Source organism: Arvicanthis niloticus, chromosome 17, assembly GCF_011762505.2.
Source record: "Arvicanthis niloticus isolate mArvNil1 chromosome 17, mArvNil1.pat.X, whole genome shotgun sequence".
NCBI classification, from domain to species: Eukaryota; Metazoa; Chordata; class Mammalia; order Rodentia; family Muridae; genus Arvicanthis; species Arvicanthis niloticus.
Window position 1 is genome coordinate 27,547,174 of NC_047674.1, and position 20,776 is coordinate 27,567,949.

The 20,776-nt window shown below is 42.2% G+C and overlaps 1 protein-coding gene across 5 annotated transcripts in view; it reads right to left on the reverse strand.

The window, feature by feature from the left end:
* The window catches only part of Il1rl1 (interleukin 1 receptor like 1), a 58,019-nt gene extending 37,959 nt beyond the window's left edge, over nucleotides 1–20,060 (reverse strand). Inside the window, exons 1-2 of one of the 5 annotated variants that reach the window (XM_076914958.1) lie at nucleotides 19,441–20,060; nucleotides 16,833–16,997 (exon numbers count right to left, since the gene is read on the reverse strand). The gene's annotated coding sequence lies outside the window, so the exon portion shown is untranslated. Of the gene's footprint in view, nucleotides 1–9,988; nucleotides 11,668–12,056; nucleotides 12,898–16,832 lie in introns of those variants that run through there. The other 4 variants (XM_076914964.1, XM_076914957.1, XM_076914963.1 and 1 more) reach the window with 4 other exon arrangements.
* Nucleotides 20,061–20,776: the final 716 nt, after the last annotated feature.

Genomic DNA, 20,776 nt, shown 5'->3' on the forward strand with positions numbered 1-20,776 from the left:
CTTCTTTTTACCAACTAGTGTGAGAGTTTGTAGTTGATTTGATTTGATTTGATTTGATTTGATTTGATTTGATTTGATTTGTTGGAGATGGGTTTTGCTATGTACTTCAGGCCTCAGACTCAAGATCCACCTCAAGATCCTCAGCTTCCTGAGAGCTAAGGTTACAGGCAAGTGCCTTGGGACCAACACAAGCCACCTTTGTGAGCTCTTGGGTTTTGTGGAACATTCACTCGGCAACATTACAGGCCATGCTGCTTTGGCTTCTAACGCCCTGATGGATGCTGCATGGGAAGGGGAGATAGTCGGCATGTTCATCTTGCTTGTTCTGTGTGCTAACATCTTGACCTAAGGTCACATGGTGTTCAAGAGATCTGTGAATACCTATAAGACAGTAGTCAGTATTCTTGTGCAGCAGTTGGGGCTTTTCAAAATCAAAGGGATTCATTAACCAAGTCTAAAAATGTGCTGAAATACACAGAACAGGAAATTACTATGTATGCTTAGTAAAGTTATTATCAGTATTGTTAGTATTCTGTCTAAACTCCACCTCCACGGTTACTTGACAACAGCCAGGTATGCTCCTCCCCACAGTTACCTGGCAATAGCCAGGTAGGCCTGGTTCAGTATAAAAAGGGCTGCTTGCCCCCTCCTCTTACTCGTACCCTCTTACTCTCTTGCCTCTAGCATCTCTGTCTCCCCCCACCCCTTCTCTTCCTCTCTCTCCACGTGGCCATGGCCAGCCTCTACTTCTCTTATTCCTCTTCTTCCCTCTTCTTCCATCTTCTTCCCCCCACCTTTGCCCTATCTCCTGAATAGCCCCCCTCCCCCCAAACGTGTGGTCTGGAGTGGTCTGTTCTGAGCTGCTCATGAACATCTAATGAGGACATCTAACAAGTAGAATTATCTTGTTAATTTTTTAAACTGGTTTTATTTTTTGTTTATGTATGTGAACCTGCATGAGTTTATGTATACCATGTGAAGAAGCCTTCAGAGGCCAAAGAGGGCATCGGATCCCTCTTGGGAGTAGAGTTACAGATGACTATGAGCCACTATGTGGGGACTCAAACTTGGTTCCTCTTCTAGAAAAGCAACATGTGTACCATCTCACAATCCCAAATTTTTCTTGTTTTGTAACAACAACAACAACAACAAAAAATCCCATTTCCAAACTCTTCAAATCTTCCCTTTTATTAAAGGTGTAATTAGGTTTGTAATCTTAAATCAAATTCTAAGTTTATATACAATTTTAAGCCTATTTGTAACATTGAAATTATTAAGAAAAAGTAACTTTGTGAAGATTAATTCACTACCCCAGAGGTACTTAGTCAAAGTACTTAAGAAGGAAAATCAGATACATTAAATTAATAAGTAGAGTTTAAAATAGTTATAGATATTTGGCCTGATGATTTGTAAATGGATAGCCATACATCATGTTTTTAAAATGTGTTAGACTTAAAAATGCCTTAATATTAATTTAATCTTCTACTTAAAAATTTTACTGACAAACTGAAACCAAGATTAATCCAGGTTTTCTATCCCTTTAAGGAACTTACAATATTTATGAATTTACTTATATATTTATGTGTACGTGTGCCTGAGTATGTATGTGCAGCACATGTGTGCAGAAACCCTCAGAGGTCAGAAGATGATGTCTAATCCCTTGGAATTGTAGTTCCAAACAGTTGTGAGCCAATACCTGGATAGCAGAGAGCAAACCAGGATCTTCTGGAAGAGCACCCAGTGCTTTTAACCTCTGAGCTTTCTCTCCAGCCCTCAGAGGAACTGAAAGTTACTCTGACTGAGCTGTAGCCATCAGGGATAAACACTAGTTTGTTTGCCTCCCACTTCCCAACACTGTGAAGACTGAGTTAGACCTTACTTAGCAAAGCCCTCAGGCTTCTACAGATCAATTCCTGTGGGGCATTTCCTGCCTACTCAGGGAGATGCCATTCACTGTATTTCAGAGGAGACCCTCTGTATCCAACAGCAAGGGTCTGCTTTGATACTGCACCCTCCAGAGAAAAGCTGGAAGCTTCCACCAGCAGGAAGTACCTCTCCCCTGGTGGTATCACTTTGCACTTTCCATGCAGCACACCACAGGACTACTTCCTCTAAGAAGACTGGCTTAGAAAACTACTGCAGGGATTGCTGTACTGCAGTCCACGCTGCAGGGAGGTTTCCACCCACAGCTCACATCAGATGAGGTGATGCCTTCTCTCACCTCATCTCCCACTGTATCATTTCCTGTCTTCCCTCCTGGATGGTTGTTATCACCCCCCCTTCCACACCCACCCCTCCCTTTTTTCAATCCCTTATCTCATTTTTTTCAAAGTTAATAAAAACAGCTGCAATTTCTCTCAGTCATATTTTCCCTGAAAGGGAGAGAAATAGGGGTTAAGGGAAGGGCCTGAGAGGAGAAGTGGGGAGAGAAAACTCTGATGGGGATGTTGATTAATTATTAATCAATGAAAAAAAATAAGTAAATAACAAAAATAATCTCTCTCCGCATGAATTCAGACATGTACTACAAATCTAGCTGAGTACATGAGCACACTTGAGATTCTGATCTCCATGGAGGAGAGGATGCCGGCTGGGTTAGAGATGGTGGTCCTTAGAGCTGATGGTGAAGCGTGGATTTGAAGAAAAGTTAAAAAGTAAGTATTCAAACCCCAGGAAACCAGACAGACCCAGCAACATTTCCTGCTATGCAGCAATGACTGGAGTTTAAGTCCCTGGCTCCTCCACCATTTAGCAGAGCAAAGCAATCTTTCCAACCCTGGATCTGCAATATCAATACAATGGAGGTACTTACCAGACTGGGAAGAACTGGAGGTACTTCCCAGACTGGTATTCTGCACAAAGAACACTTTATAAAATTAAAGTCGTGTGGTCATAGCTGTGGCTACTAACTCACTGACATGAATATGTTTTAAAAGCATTCTGAATCAACGGATGGTGTTGGTATTTTAACAAATAAAGCATAGAAGGTACACTTTAATCAATAACAAACAAACAAAAATAACTTTTTTCTGTTCCAGATAATGGTTCCTCATTCCTAATGGAGCACAAGCTGTGCTTCCCTCTCTCCTGTAATGATTCAATAGGACTGGGGACCTTCACCATCCCTGCAAACATCGAGGTGCATCCCTGTTCAGATAGAACAAGGAGCTGTGGCATTATCAGAATCCATACACCTTCACATTCTTAGCAGGAATGCTAAGACACATTCTAACATAGATGTGCTCTGCTCTGTCCATTCATTTTCCAGGTAACAGAAGGATTGATGGAATGGATGCTCAGAGCAGTATTTCTCAGCAAAGGATTCCCAAGCCAAGTTAGATCTTACTGTCATCGCATGTAAGAAAAAGCTTCCTGAAAGTCTTCCATTCCACACCCCTGCCTCAAGCCTGCCCCATACCAGCATTCCCAGGAAAAGAAAGATGTATCAGCTGCCAAAGCGAATAACTACAGGAGGCTTTAGACCTCCCAGCTCCAACATGACTGAACAAAGCACTGAGCTAAAACAACTTTCTCTCTTCACAAACCCCAGGGCCTCAGCCCATGGCTGCTGAGAAACTCAGCCCTCTTTCCTCCTTGGACTGGTGCACACTTGGGGTTCAGCACCTTGGGAGTGGTACACACCACCGATCTCTGTTTTTAGTGTCAGTGAGCACAGGGACTGTTTGTCCTATACTTCAGGGGGCACTTCATCTGAGCAGGGGAAAAGCAGAAAGAACTGAGGGTCTTTCCGTGATGAAGTCGTCTCCCTAGAGACCCTGCAGGTCCTCCAGAGCTTATCTGCACTCAGGGCATCGGTTGGGGGTAGTTGTAGCAACTGGTTTTAGAATCTCTCAGAATGTCTGTGTCAAGCTGGATCCTTGGATCCTCTGCAGGAAGCTGGGTGCTGACCCACCCACTCACCCTACCTTGCCCTTAGTGGCTTTGTTCTAACTGCTTTTTCTTAGTTATCTCCAACCAGCCACCCTGCCTGACCCTCCTTTGTTTTATCTCTAGATCAAATCCCTCTCTACAGGGATCCTATTTCTTCTATCATGTTCAAGCATTAAGCCACGCCCTACGAATCTCTGCCTAAGAATCTCTGCATCAGCCCCCATTTGCTTCTATGGGATTAAAATAAATCCAGGCTTCACTGACCTTTCCACCTCAATCACCTCTTTATCTGTTTCTCATTTTTATCATCTGCCTTGTTCTCTTCTCAGAGTCTCAGGCAGGCTGCCTCCCAGAAGAGTCTCAGGCTGCCTGCCACTGCATGTATGTGAGACTGCATGTATGTGAGACTGCATGAGTGTGAGACTGCATGCATATGAGTCTGCATGTGTGTGAGACTGCACTGTGTGAGACTGCATGCATGTAAGACTATATGTGTATGAGACTTTATGCACCTGAGACTGCATGTATGTGAGACTGCATGTATGTGAGACTGCATGTATGTGAGACTGCATGTATGTGAGACTGTATCCATACAAAACTACATGTATGTGAGAGTGCATCTATGTGAAATTGCTCAAGCACTGAGTCATAACAGTATTGAGTCATAAGTCCCTGAATGTATTGTTTCCATTTTCAACTGTTCCCTCCACTCTCTGCTAAGGTTTCTTAGTCTGTATTACCATATCCTCAAGTCCCTGGTGTTTTTCTTCTACATAGTCTAATTGCTATTTCTATTGCTTGTCCTTAAGTCCTCTGGTATTTTTCTTCTGTATAATCTATAATCTTAATTTGTATTACCCTGTCCTCCAGTCCTTTAGTATTTTTCTTCTATGTGCTCTCAGCGCTATTTCCCTAATTGAGTGACCTTTTCATTACAGACATAGATTTTCTTTTTTTCTTTTTTCTTTTTTTTTTTGATTGCTGTTGTTATACAAGTTTTTATTTGCTTTTTGGGCTTACTTAATTCCTTAATTCCTTAATTTTCTGTCTGATGCCCTACAGGAACCTTCATTATCATTTCTTTAAATCTTTAACCGAATTAAAACAAGTGTATGCAATCTTTGTCTCCTGGTTCCATTATCTCTGAATCTGTATTTGTTTCTGCTTAATGGCTTACCTCTTGATTTAGGAACCATATTTTACTGTCTATGAATGTTTAGTAATTGTAATTGCATGTTGAATGTTTGGGATGTGAAGTTACTGTAGTTCTGAATTTCGTTGCTTCCATTTAATTTTGAATCATAGTCTAGTAAAGCAGCTCAGTCATCGTGGTCCTCTGGACGCACTTTTTTTGCATGTTACCTGTATCCTGTGAACATCCCTACTCAGTTTTTCAACTGTTTTCAGTGACGGGTCTAATCTAATATTGGTTACTCTGCTCTGGGTGCTTTAGGGGTTAATTTTAATCCCAGTATTCTCAAGATTACTTAGGAGATCATTTCTGTATACAAATGGAAAAAAAATGTGGTTTAACCCCCTACATTTCCTGCTTCTCCTCTTCCAAAAATAGTATCTATCATAAACATCACCATGTTTTTAGCCCAGTTATTCCAGTAGAATCCAGTATTCCATGGATCAAATCATGCTCAGCCACTTAGTAACTATAGCACCCTGGTCTAGTTATTCAACTTCTGTAAACTTCTGCTCTCCCATTTGAAAAAATAAGAATTATAGCAATACTTGTCTTGCTGGGATTTGAAGAGCAAACCAAAAAGTAGAAGTGCCCATGACAGTGACCACCACAGGGCAGAAGCTTAGCTGGCCTGTAGAGGTATCTAAGATGTGAAGATCCTTTACAGTTGGCTGTTGAGGCTTGTTTACTCTCTCTACAAATGCATTCTCGGTATGTGTAACATGTTTGCACTACAATAAGAACAGTACTGGAAACAACAAAAACAAAAGCCATGGCCTTTCGCTCCCCCTAAGGCACTGACCACCTATTATGGGGAACAAACATCAACCAAATAACAAACAAACAAAGACATGCTATTGTTTAAAAATAGTGCCCCAGAGATTCCAGTTACAGGTTTGATCACTGGGAGACTGGCAGCATTATAAGGAGGTAGTGGAACCTTTGTAAAGGTGTAAGCTGGAAGGAGAGGGTTATACCATGGAAGACATGCCCCCCTACAGAACCTCTGTAGGGTTCCAGAGTTCATGTGGGATGCTGAATACATGTAGGGTGCTGATACAAGGTATACACCTCTGGAACTCTGAGGTGCTACCCATCTCTTACTTCATTTCCCAGGGAACATGGTCAGAGGTGTGATTATATATCAGCTGTAACCTGTCATCGGTGCCTTAGAAGAGAGATTGAAAAATTGATGATTAAAAACATTTGGGGGAAACATACAATGGTAGATTTTTCCAAATGGTCAGAGGATATAAAGTTACTTGGGTTTCAGGTAATTGCTGTCAACCTCTTTCCCGGATAATCTCTGTCATTTCCCAGTGAGCCTGGAAGCAAAGCAACTGTGGCTTCAGGGTTGGAAGCTATGCATACAATCATAACACAGACTTTCACCCACCAACACTGACCGGGAAACAACTGCTGTTGGCAGCCACATCTGCTAACAGCAGAGACCAATACTGAGCAGCCAACATGGCAGCATTTCCCAAGGTGCCTAGCAGACAGCCCAGCGTCACATTAACTAACTTGGCTCACTTCCATTAAGGGAAGTGTGACATTTATCTTCACTGGTCCAGATATTCTTGGTATGGCTTTGCCTGACCTGTGTGTAATGCTTTAGCCAAAATAACCACCCATAAACTTAATGGGATCCCCCATGTTGCTATTCCACACAGCACTGATCCTAAAAAAGAAACTTGTTTTACCAAAAAAAGAAGTGCAACAGTAAGCCCATGCTTGCAGAAGCCACTAACCTTTCCATGTCCCCCACCATCCCAGAGCAGCTTGCCTGAAAAAAAAAATGGTAAAATGGACTTTCAAAGACAGACTTAGAATATGGACAAATGGCAAGATCCCAAAGCCTGGGCAGATACTTCAAAAGACTGTATACCTTGTATCAGTGCCCTACATGTATTCTGTATCAGCATCCCACATGGGTTCTGCATCAGCATCCCACATGAACTCTGCATCAGCATCCTACATGAATTCTGAATCATCATCCCACTTGGATTCTGCATCATCATCCCACATGGATTCTGCATAAGCATCCTACATGGGTTCTGCATCAGCATCATACATCATATATTCTGCATCAGCATCCTACTTGAACTCTGAATCAGCATCCCACATGGATTCTGCATTAGCATCCCACATGGATCCTGCATCAGCATCCCACATGAGTTCTGTATCAGCATCCCACATGGATTCTGCATCAGCATCATACATCATATATTCTGCATCAACATCCTACATGGATTCTGCATCAGCATCATACATCATATATTCTGCAACAGCATTCAACATGGATTCTGCATCAGCATCCTACATGGATTCTGCATCAACATCCTACATGGATTCTGCATCAGCATCATACATCATATATTCTGCAACAGCATTCAACATGGATTCTGCATCAGCATCCTACATGGATTCTGCATCAACATCCTACATGGATTCTATATCAGCATCCCACCTGAATTCTACACCAGCACCCTACATTATTTTGATCAGCACCCTACATGGATTCTGTATAAGCATCTTGCATGTGGTACAGTTTCTCCTACAGCCAGGAGGGAAAACCATATTGACATAACCCGTCACCATCCATAGGGACCCACAACTACTTGTCTGCATCTTAGTCCCATAAGTGTATGCCTTGCTGCCTGTATGCATTTATTACAAATGGAGAACTTCTGTCAGGTATTGTCTTAGTTAGGGTTTTACTGCTGAGAACAGACACCAATTCTTGACCAAGGCAACTCTTATAAGGATAACATTTAATTGGAGCTGGCTTACAGATTTAGAGGTTCAGTCCATTATCATCAAGGTAGGAGCAGGCAGGCTTGGTGCAGGAGAAGCTAAGACTTCTACATCTTCATCTGGAGGCTTCTAGGAAAATACTGACTTCCAGGCTAGGATGAGGATCTTAAAGCCCACAGTGACACACCTACTCCAACAGGACCACACCTTCTAATAGTGCCACTCCATGGGCAGAGCATATACACACCATCACAGGTATACAACAAGTATTTCATTGAACTAGACTTCAGACTTCCTTTGACTACTTCAGGCTACTGATGCCCAAAAGTCAACCAGCTAAGAAAGGAGTTACATTGCTCCCAGGAGTGACTAGTCCAGACTACCAGGGAGAAACTGGACTGAATCTCCACAAAAGATTGTATCTGTAATATAACAGATTCTTAAGGATTTTGCAATGTTCTGTGATTATGATTAGTAGAAAATAACAACCAGCTAATCCAAGCAAGATAATAAATATCCTACAGCCCTCAGAAATGAATGTGTGGGTCACTATTCCTGAAACAGAATCAGAATCAAGACCTGTTTAGGTACTTGCTGAGGGTAGAGGAAATACAGAATGGGTAGTAGAGGAAGGTAGTTATGAATACCAACTAAAGCCACATGACCAATTGTAGGAAGCGGGGTTGTAACCACCATTTTGTTATGCTTGTGCACTTACACACATACATTAATCAGATGTGTGTTTTTCTACTACTACTTTATTATGTAACATGACATCAATTGAGATAGTATCAGTATTTAACTGTTATAAATCTAAATCTATATTATCATATTTAGGTTATAGAATACTGAAAGTCTAAGTGTTCCTCAAGAGCCCTCTGGGCTGCAGAGATGGCTCAGTGGTCAACAGTGCCCATGCCCTTGTACAGGAAAAAGTTCAGTTTCCACTGCCCACATGGTGGTTGAGAGCTGTTTGCTGCCACAGTTCCGAGGGATCTGATGCTTTTTCTGACCTCCTTGGGCCCCTTCCTGTACATATGTGGTACACGTGTATACACTCAGGCCCACATCTATGAACATAAGTATATATTTTTTTCAAAAAGATTTTGTCATCTATTCTGGGAGAAAAAAATAGTGCTTTTTTAAAATTACAAGTGGTATGGCTATATCATATTAGGCAGAATTATGACCTCATTGGTTTTATTATTTAGAAATTAAGCAAGTCATATGGAGATGTTAGGTTTCAAGCTAACACTAGGTGAATTTGTGGTGGTTAATTTTAGTTGTTAGTTTGATTGGATCTGCCTGAGACAGTATTTCCTGGAAGGATTACCTGAAGGGTGAAGAGCCTTCCTCAAATGGACAGCACCTTCCAGTAGATATACAGAGACCTGAGAGAAGAGCCCCTCTTTGGTCCTTACAGCTTAAGCCATCTACGCTGCTGCTGCTGCTGCTGCTGCTGCTGCTGCTGCTGCTGCTGCTACTGCTGCTGCTGTCCCTTTATGCCCTGGGAGCTCAACTTCTTCAGTCTTCCAATGAAGACTGAAATCCACTGGCTTTCTGGAACTCCTCAAGGTTTTTGACCCTGGATTGGCACTGCTGAATCTCCCATCCTTGTAGGCTGAGAAGCTACTGCACACCTCAGCTTCCCAGAACGATACCCATTATTAGACAACCCAACCTGAATCTTGTAAGCCAATCTAATCCATCCTCTTTGTAATACATAGTCTTTCTATTGGTTATATCTCTCTAGAAAACAACCAACCACCACGTCTTAAGTATCTTCTCCAACATGCTCTCCACCACAATGTGCTCTCTCACCACAGGCCAAAAAGCAATAATATTAAGCAGTTATAGCACAGACCCTTGGGCAATAATAAGCCTTTTCTACTTAGAAATTGATTATTCAGGTATTTATTATAGAAACTGAACACTGAGTAGCACAAACCCCCAACATGCAAAAAAAAATGTATTCACTATGCTTAATTCAAGCCATCTTATATCCTGTTTCTCAATTAACAGTGCAAACATTGTATTCAGAGTCACTCTGTGTCTTGCTCCTGCCCTCAGAGAGAAGTATCCAATTCCTGCAACAGTAACAAGCATCATGCACTGGAACCAAGAGGGAAGACAACAAGACAATCTCACCTTCAGCATGCAGTCACATAGCCTCGGTGGAGACGCCTGACTGATCCAGATGATCTGATGGTTAGATTGTCATGAACAGGAAGCACGAGGGGTTCAGAAGAACTGCACACAAAGGAATCGTTACGGCAGAAAGGAGCAGAGGCGAGCAAGAGAACTGAAAGAAGCCTGCGTGCCTGGAGAGCTGGGCAAAGGGCGTGTGCTGCAAGACCAGGGTGGAGATGCGTTGCAGAGTCCTCGGGGTCACAGTAAGAATTATGATCCTTCCAGGTGGTAGAGGGGCACAACTTTAATCCCAGCACTTGAGCAGAGACAGACAGATCTCTGTGAGTTCAAGTCCAGCCTGATCTACAGATCTAGTTATAGGACACTCAGGACTACACAAAGAAACCCTGTCTCGAAATATAAATAAATAAATAAATACATAAATAAATAAATAAGAATTCTGATCCTTAACCAAGAGTAGTCAGGTAGACCCAGAATTTTAAGTTGTGAGGTTACTCTAGCAAGTTAAAATATGTAAAGGTAAATGAGATATATTCCTATGTATGTTATTATTGCTGTAAAACAAACTACCCCCAAATTCACCAGATTAGGGTAACCTTTTGTATTTCACCAAAGAATTAAATCTTTCTGGCTCTACAGGCATTCAGGGCTAATATAGAAAAAGAAAGAAAATAGCTTAGGACCACAGCATAAGGTTTGGGGCTTTAGCCAGAAAGAATTTTAAATGGGGAGCCAATAGCTAATTTCTACAGACTGTGACTTTAACAGACTGTGACAGAATCAGTGTCTCACTCGCTGTGTGGGCCTTGGCTCGAAGGCGAGAGCCACCACCTAGGTTGTCCACATGTTGTTCCTCTGTACGACTCGGTTGTCATGGATTCCAACAGGAATAGTCCAGCCATCAACGCGAGGCTGCCTTGCCTTAGTGAACCTTGTTTCAGGGACTCACGGAGCTTCTGCTATAGAGCTTCTTTGGCCAGTGCACTTATAGTTAGCGCCTGAGACTGAAGAGAGACTGGCTGCAGACCTCACTATTAATTGGGAAATGCATCAAGAAACGTGAGGGCATTGTTTGAATAAGATCACTGATAAAACCATTGCCGTGAAGATGGCGATCGAGAGGACCCAGAGCTGAGATGGCGATAGCAGCAGTTGAGGCGGAGACAGGAGAATAAAAGTAGCAGGACTTCCCGATAAAATTGATAGCAGAGATAAGGTGGGGTGCTTAGGAATGACGCCTGTCAAGGATGGGCATGCATGGTGACCAGGGAAGAGAGTCTGATTCACCCTTTGTGGGGAGGCTAGTCTGAATGGCTCTGGAACTGTTGGATCAAAACATTAAGACGTCAAAGCAAAAAGTTTAGTCGGCACCAGAACATGCGACCTCAAAAATTAACATTGTAGATGTCAATGTGGAAGTTGTCACTGTTAGAGAAAAAACATAAAGTGATAAGGAAAAAAACAATTTAACATAATACCTGGCCCAACACTTTCAGTCACGGGCCAGCAAGTGATGGGGAAATGTAAGCTGGAGGTCACAAGAAGAGCAGTGAGGAGCGCATAGATAAGCAGGGGTAGCTTTGGCTTTTAGTTTGCACATCAGCCATGGGGAAACCCTTAAAGAGAAGCAATGCCTTGTGGATGCTCGGCCAGAGAAGTTCGAGGGCGGAGCACTGAAAGGTGTTGTGGGGTTGCTCCTTGAGAGGGTATATAATAGAAAGTGAGAAATGGACGACCGGAAGCAGAAACTTTCACCCCGTGATGACCAGTGGCCCCAACGTGGCCAAATCCAGTGAGTGATGTATTTGCTGTTTCCTTACTTTCTTCACTAAAACCTGAATTCAATTGTATACTTTATACATCTCTACAGGCAAATAGTTACCAGGAAACTTCCCTCCGTTTCATTTTCTACCTTCTGCTATTTTCCATTAACCTGTGAGAAAACCCTATGTCTCCCTCAGTTCAGCGACCACTCTGCTGCTCAATAACCTTCCGCACATGCCCACTCTGCAGCCAGGCCTCCTGCGCATGCTCACTCGCAGTCCCCACACATGGCCACACTTACCTTGGGATTTCACACCTGCCTGGTAGATGTTTCTGTTATTTATCCCAGGAACGTCTTCCTCTCCCCAAGCCTCCATGTCTATCTATTTTAAAGACCAGGCATACCGCTACTTGCAGAAGCTAGCAAGTTAGCACATCCCATGCAAACCTAAATCTTTCCTACATACTTAGCATTGTTCTCTATTTCTAGTTCCCTATAGCTCAGAATCTGATGTCATTTTCTACATCCTGTTACCTCCCTGCTTCCTGACTCACACACCCTGCTTCCTTTCCTGTGTAGCCACACAGAGAAGATTCCTGCGTGACCCTCCCATTCTATGGTCTTAGCTGCCACATCCCAGGTCTCCTGTGATACTATGCCTCAAACCAGAGCCAGGAACCAGGCTTCTCTATAGTACTTTCTCTAAATCGTCTTCTTTACTGTACTACAGTGTGGTAGGGAGCTTAAAATAGAAAGGGGAAGACTAAAGAAACTAAAGAATGAGTAACACAGTCCAACCTCTTCAACTCTGATCACTTGGAAATACTGTGCACTTAGTTCCCTGGAGCACTGGGCTGAGAAAGCTTCGGCAAGTCCTTCCAAACTTGGCTTTAGAGCATCGTGATTGACCACTGCTATTTGCTGTCTGTTAGGAAGAATGACTAGAAACCCAAACAATAGGCCAAGTTCATTCCTTAGTAACAGAATTAAATTATCAGTAAGTCTGTGGTTGAATTCCAAAGAAGAGCTGTGTCATCCGCGCCAATTTCGAGAGCTCTATGAAGCACAATTTTTTCTAAATATATGTTAGAAAAATGGTTAATAAATGACTTCCTGTTCTTTATATAGTTATTTTGGTATTCTTTTTCAGAGTTATTTCTGTTACAAATAGCTCTTTAAAGGAATGCCTAAACCAACTGTCACTCACCAATACTACTAATACCTATTATGTTTGCACCAGTGTTTTGCCTGGTTTATATGTTTATATTTTATTGATAATATAATATATAATATATATTATATAAAATATATTAAATATATTTATAAATATATAATATTTATATATAAAATATTATATATATATATTGACTTGGAGAGCTTAAAGTTAACTTAAAGTCAAGTGACACCATTGAGCTGTGTGGCGTTCAAGCTTAATAACTGCATTTCTTTTTTTTTTATTTTAATTTTCCACTGAGCTGCTTATGTAGTCAAAAAATTTAGACACCAAATTTTAAAAATTTCTGTTACCCATAAAATGTATCAAAGTGGCATCTCAATGCTACTATACATAATGTCCCAGGTGCTTTCCTTATTTGTTTTTAAATTGATTTTTTCTGAATATAAAATGATACAATATATAAAAATAAAAAATGGATATAAACCATGCCATAAAACATAATGCAATAATGTATGACATGTATCATAACATATAGTAACTCCACAATAAACTCATATTGACTTAAATGTAAAATCAAAGAGGAAATAAAAATCCATTGCCCTGTCTCATGGTAGTAATTGTTTGAAGGAACCCAATCATGAGATTGGTCCCATCCCTCAGCTCAGCCTCTACTAAGGGTCAAGGGTCTGTCACTGTAAGGACTCAACCTTGTAGAATACTTAATACAGTGAAATCCTGGGCTGGGGTGCATCTTTCTCAGACATAGGCAGGATCTAGAAATGACTTCAGCTCCCACCCACAGTGAGTTTATACTTGGAAGCTGATGTCAGTGTCATCATTAGCATCAGGCTAGTTCCTATTAGACCACATCGGACTTGGACCTTTAGCCTAACACCTTACCCTGTTCAGCTCCTTCCTGAAGAAGGCCTACTCTCTACCCACACTGTAAGACCCCAAAAGGGGACTCTCACCCAAGTCCGGACCTGCACGAACCCAAGGACACACGAGAAACCTTCTTGATGCAACTGCAGAGGAGGTTTAATGACGAGGGCCCTCGGGCCGGAATATATCTCACGCAAGAGATAGAGATTCCGACGACCAGCCCAGGAAACTTGGGATATTTATAGGTAGGGGTTGGGGAGAGCGGGAAAGTTTGGCGCGGTTACATATGATTGGATATATCAAACATCCGTTCCCAAGCCTGGTTTCCATCTAGCCCCCATTCCAATTATCCTAATTTACATCTGTATCTTGCTCCTGGGAGAATTCCTTTCAAGTGACTTCCGTTTACTCAGGTATTTTATTGCCTCTATCTTGGGTCTTTTGTGCCTTTGAAATGTTTATTTAAGCCCTTGGAATGCACCCCAGGGGCAGCTAACACTTGAGTGTAAATTGAAACTCTGAACCTAAGAAACCTATGTAAATTGAAACTCTGAACCTAAGAAACCTAATTTTGAGACCTAAAATTTCATTTTTACAATTTATTCTTTCATTTCCTCCTTTTCTCTCATGGTCAAATTCCAATCTTGGAATTATGAATCATCATCTGGGTGTAAAGAGTGATATTGTTGTCTAAGCATCTAATTATATCTTTGTCATTGAATCTTTAACTATCTTTTTCTCACGCCCTGGATGGTCTCTAGTATGTACTTAGGTAAAGTAGCTGTCTCTCTCTCTACATATACATATACACATACATATATATATACACATACACACACTAATGGGCCTGTTGGCTTTTTTTCATCTCGAGGATGTACATATGTAGCTTAAGTCCCACTCTTTAAGGCTGTGTCTGGGACACAGTTTAGATTCAAATGTCTCTTATCTCTGACAATTGGGCAATCTCTATCCCTGTGTCTCCAGGATGGGCATATCTCAGGAGTCAAGGCCTGCTGGTCCTTGGCCTTGTAGAACGGCAGGTGATCTTGAGCCTGAGGAGGTTGTTCAGGTGTCCAGCTGTTCTCTCCAGTTGGCATCAAACGCAGGTGTCGGCACGAGTTATGTTCGACAGCATCAGGAATAGTTTCTTAGTAGCCTGAAAAATCATCTCTCACAGAAGAGGGACATTCTGGGTTTGGAATAGGGACAAGGAAAGGGACACTCTAGCCAGCGCCAGTTCTCAGGGGTAATTTAGTTTTTTAGGGTTCTGTTTATTCTCTCTACCTGTCCTAAGCTCTGGAGACAGTATAAACAGTGGAGCTTCTAATTAGTCTCTAATATTTCTGACAATTTCTGACTTATCTTACAAACAAAGGCAAGGCTATTATCTGATCTAATTATCTCAGATGTTTGAAAACCTCGGGACAACTTTTATTCTAGGCTGTTCCCTTTTAACTCTTTTTCTTATTTACTCTAAGTCTCATAAGCCTTTACTTGTTGGCATATCCTACACTGTCTTATCATTTCCCTGGCCCAAAACCTGAGGTCTATTATATGTTTTTAAATCTCTTGGCTGCTTGGTTGTACTCTTATCTTAAGAGTCTATCTGTGTATTTAACCTGGTAAATCTTTTGTTTTCTGGGGAGTATAGTTCTCCCTTCTTGTGTGCACCATTTTATATTTTTCTCTAGATAGTATCTGGCAGGATGGCTAGCAATCTGAGTTCTTTCTCTTATTCTGTGTTTTAAGTGAGGCTATCTCTTAGGCCCACAACTGGAACAGGCTCTCATATCAAGACACTTGATTTGTCCAGTTATTGCCTCAGGCCACTGAATCTCTTCCCTTTTGGTGTCCTGGGCAATGAGTACTCACAGTTGCTGGCTTCATCAGGGTTTTCTCTCTTGGTATATAGTCCTGCAGACATGGGCTATGGCAAAAGCATATCTGTTGTCCATGTAGATGTTGGTTTTCTCGTCAGCCCCACAAGTTCCAAGGTTGCTCTCTGTACCGACGAGGCCAGGGGTGGGGAGTCAGCCCAGATGACATTTGTCCACCACAGTAACACAGTAAGTTGGCTTGTCTCTGACCAGCATGGAGAAAACTGCTCCCGTCTGTAAAGCAGGTTATCTCGGCTCCTGGCTGAAGTCAGTCTTCTATCCGTTGAATTCTTGTCAGCTAGTTGCAGCCCAGGAAGTGTTGTATCTGGATGTCCATCTTAGGGGGTATCCCCTCAACCAGACAGGGGATAGGAGCAGCCTAGGATGACCATAAATGAATGGGATACCCAGCCCATCTCTTAGTCCACCATTTTCGGGTAGTCCATGAATATGTTTTGACCCATTGGCCTGGAGGAAGCCCCCATGTCTATCAAAAGTTGGGTGGCCCCATCTATCTCAATAGCCGTCTTCACACAGAGCTGTTATCTTCACCACTTGGGGTGGGTGTTTTTCGAGGCCTGGGATTTTCTGGCCCTGGCTTCTATTTGTTAGGGCCCTCTTGGACCCTGAAGCTGGCTCCTTTACTTGCAATGCACACACTGGTCTTTTTCAAAGAGTTTTATCTCTCTTTGATTGGAGTCCCCTTTTTTTTTTTGCTTTCTGTAAATTCTTTCCTGTCACCTTTTTCTTTCTTCACCTCTCTCTATTCCTCTCTATTCTTCTGAACTCACAGCAACTTATCTCTATTCTTCTTCTCTACTCTTTTCTTCTAGACTTACATTAACCCTTCTCTATTCCTCTTCTTTATTCCTTTCTTTTAAATCTTTTCCCACTTGTTATTACCATCAATAATTTTAATATGTAGTATATTTCTTAAATCTTTCAATGACTTATCCTGTAGTCTCTCTAGCCTCTGAAGCCTTGTCTACACTGACAGAATGTCTCTATGAGCTAGTCTAGAAAGACTGTGGGTAACTTATCTGATCTCTGCTTCCTGATCAAACTTAGTGGGGTCTCATGTAACCCTCTCTCTCAAGATCTATCAGCGGGATCTGGCGTGGGCCTTTGGGTGTCCCTTACCTTCTGTCACATGAAGGTCTCAGTCACATCTGCTCCAAATTGACCTGCTGCTGACCACGGCCTGATCAATTGACGGGGTCCCCAATGTCTCCATGTCTGAAGGAACATTCTTTCTCCGGTGTCCCCGCCTGCTCTTTACTTCTGAAGACCAGAACCTGCAAAGGTCTTGTGAAAGCAAGGCTTTTAAAATGAAACTTTTTCTTTTCAAAATATAATTAGAGCATAATTATTTCAATTTTTATCAGTGAAGTATAAGATAGTCTTACTACCCAGTCTATTTTTTTTTTTTTTTTTTTTTTGACTAACTAGCACCTCTGTCATCTATCTTGACTAAAACATTTAGTTCTGAACCTGGCTTTAGGATGAATGTCAGCTGCCGACCATCTATTTAAATCTTTTTTCTTTTTTTCTCAAGGTAAATAGCTATAAGTTTCCAATCCCGTCAGAAATCCAGAATGACTGAGTTAACTATAATTGTGGGAAGCACAAAGGATAGCTTTTAAAACTTAGTCAATTTATAGAGACCTCTGAACACCTGGAAGAGAGGCTTTTATCTTATTTATTGTTTTTGATCACCTGTAAAGCAGTAAATAGTCTCTTAGAACTCTGTACAGACTAGTGTATCTGTGAGGCTGCATGACTGTTGTTTATATCACACTAGAGACCATAACCTAATTCATTTTGCAAACAGTACCTTGTCCACAAGTGTAATGTGAGCTCACCTCTGAAGCTCTAAGAAAGAAACCAAATCAGAATGAATAGCCTTATCTGTAGCATTTCACAGCAAGGATTATTAAGGTGTTGAAGGTTCACACAGTTATTAACAATTTTTAAAAGGCAACTTGAGTTACATTTGACACTTATTTGAATTTAACTTTTAACAAAATAGAAACTTTGGTAGAAGTGATATACAACAAGAACAACAAAGTAAACATTTTATATCTAACATAAGAGCACAAGTCCTCACCACTTCTTCTTGTCTGAATTTTCACCTTTGAACCAAATCTTAATGGAAGTCTCATATAAATAATGAAATTATCTCAGACAGCAATGGCTAGAAAGTCTATCAAAATAGAAGCTTACATATATATATATATATATATATATATATATATATATATATATATATATTCTGACTCAGGACAGCCTGTAACTTTTTAGCTGTAACTAAAGGAAAAAAGTGCTCTTTTATTTATTAAACTAGGAAAACTCACTATCAACTCTCTTATTATAGAAGCTAAAACAACTGTTGGCCCCCTTCTAAGAGCCGCTTATGAAAACAGTCTGTTCTCTTCAAGGTTCTTTCTGTTGGTGTCTTTCTCCTGGCCACAGAGCAGGGCGAATTATCAGTTTTTCTTGTGCAAATTGAGACTGTCTCACAAGTAAGTTTTAAATTAAATTAAGTAAGCAGTTTTAGTAGTTCATCACACTAAATCAGGCACCTGACACACTCTGTCTCTTCCTCCAGAGGAACAGAGCTTTCTCTTGGCCACAAGCTATGGAACAGGACTTGCCTGTCTCATTGCTTCTGCTTTTAAAACTCAGGATGTTAACACAGTATCAGTCCAGAAGAAAGAAAAGGAACGTCAATTGTCAGTCAGAGTCCAAGAACATGTAAAACAAATAACACAGAACGAAGTTTATCAAGAAAAGACAAGGAAAGACAACACAATAGACTGCCCCTATCACTATATCAGAGGCACAGAATTGTCAACAATCGCAGCGGTGTCTGGAAACCGCATGGCCTGTTGGGAAACGTAGTTCTCAGGCCGGCTGCCATCTTGGATATAATTGTCAAAGCTGCAAGGCCTGTTGGGAAACGTAGTTCTCAGGATGTCGCGCGCACTCACTAAAGCCCTTATCTCTCGCTAGCCGCCCGCCAGGATGTGTTCGCCACCCGCCTCTCGCTTCCCGCTCGTACTTAATTCATCACGGGCGGGAGGCTGGGAACTCATCTCCCGCCTTTTAAACTGCGGTGGGCGGGAGACCTGCATGTACTCTGGCTTCCAGTACCAGGGCGGCTCGAGCGCTGGCGAAGAGGGGACCACCTAGGGGGCCAGGGCAGCCAGTGGTTGTGGAGCCTGGCTCAGGTACTCTGCCACACAGTAGCGGCAGGGAGGGGTTCCAGAAAGACTGTACACAAAATATAAACACACAGAACTAACACAGTCAGACACACTTGCCCGAGTTTGGTCTCATAGAACCAGCCAAACGCGACCTCTGACGGGAAGGATTCCACATCTTCCCCCTAGCAGGAGCACTCATCTCCTGTTCCAAAACAGGGTAGTCAGACCTCCCTGACTCCCTAACCCAGATGGGAAAGGATACCGCCTTTCCCCAAGGGCAGCCAGACCACTCTGACTCCCTAACCACCCGTGAAGCGTCCTTCCCGGGCTGCAGCCTGTGGGTTTCAACACGTCTGTCCATCCACAGTCATTGGGCCCTCACGGTCCACAATGACAGCTGCACTCAGTCTCCGATGGGGAAGGTTCCCCTCACCAAAGAAACCGATATCAAAACACAGAAACAAAGACAGCAGAAGAAACCAAAACAAAGAGACAAGGACAGCGGCGCCGCACTCTCACACACACCACTCACACAAACCTACCTCCAAGGGGTCGTCGTGTGTCTAGGGTGGTCGCGCGTTTCCCGGTCAGGGAACCAAAATGTAAGACCCCAAAAGGGGACTCTCACCCAAGTCCGGACCTGCACGAACCCAAGGACACACGAGAAACCTTCTTGATGCAACTGCAGAGGAGGTTTAATGACGAGGGCCCTCGGGCCGGAATATATCTCACGCAAGAGATAGAGATTCCGACGACCAGCCCAGGAAACTTGGGATATTTATAGGTAGGGGTTGGGGAGAGCGGGAAAGTTTGGCGCGGTTACATATGATTGGATATATCAAACATCCGTTCCCAAGCCTGGTTTCCATCTAGCCCCCATTCCAATTATCCTAATTTACATCTGTATCTTGCTCCTGGGAGAATTCCTTTCAAGTGACTTCCGTTTACTCAGGTATTTTATTGCCTCTATCTTGGGTCTTTTGTGCCTTTGAAATGTTTATTTAAGCCCTTGGAATGCACCCCAGGGGCAGCTAACACTTGAGTGTAAATTGAAACTCTGAACCTAAGAAACCTATGTAAATTGAAACTCTGAACCTAAGAAACCTAATTTTGAGACCTAAAATTTCATTTTTACAATTTATTCTTTCAACACATCAGACCATAGAGTCTAAGCTGCACTTCACGCTGCCATCCACCTCTCCAGCACTAGAGACTGCTTTCCATGTATTCATGAAGCATTAACTCAGATGATCTCTTGATGAACAACCACCGGCACCTCAGAAGTATGGAAGTTTCCACATGGCCTCTATAGTTCAGCTTCTTTTTTTAAACTTAATTGCATGTTCCTTGACCTTGAGCTTCACTGATGTCCGTTCTTAGGTTCTTTGGACCCTAACAGTAATGCTCTTACATAGCCTGGTGCTTCATCTGAATAGACTCAGGTTTCTGGCTATTAAATCAGGAGGCATCTGCTGTCAGTCAAAATACACAATCAATTTTCATAATAAGGCTGGGTTGGAGGAAAAGGAAAGCAGAAATTCCCACTCCCTTTCCTTAAACACAAGCCTGGAATTCTAAGCCCCGCCCTGATACAAAGGCTTGGTTCTATTCACAAGAAAGGAAAGTTAGGGGGAAAGACTATAATAGCCCCCCCCACTTTGGTAAGGAGCTCCCCACCCAGGCTCATGAATAACAGGAGGCTCTGTGGGACCCAAGGAGAAGCAGAGATGAGGTCTTGGCAGTCTTCTTAAATCATTGTGCTTAATAGCCAAGACTACCACTTTCTATGTTTGTCCTCAGTGAGAGAGGAAGGCCATATTGCTTGCTGCAAGACCAGAGAAGCCCCTGCTACCCATCTCTTCCAGAAGAGAAGGATCC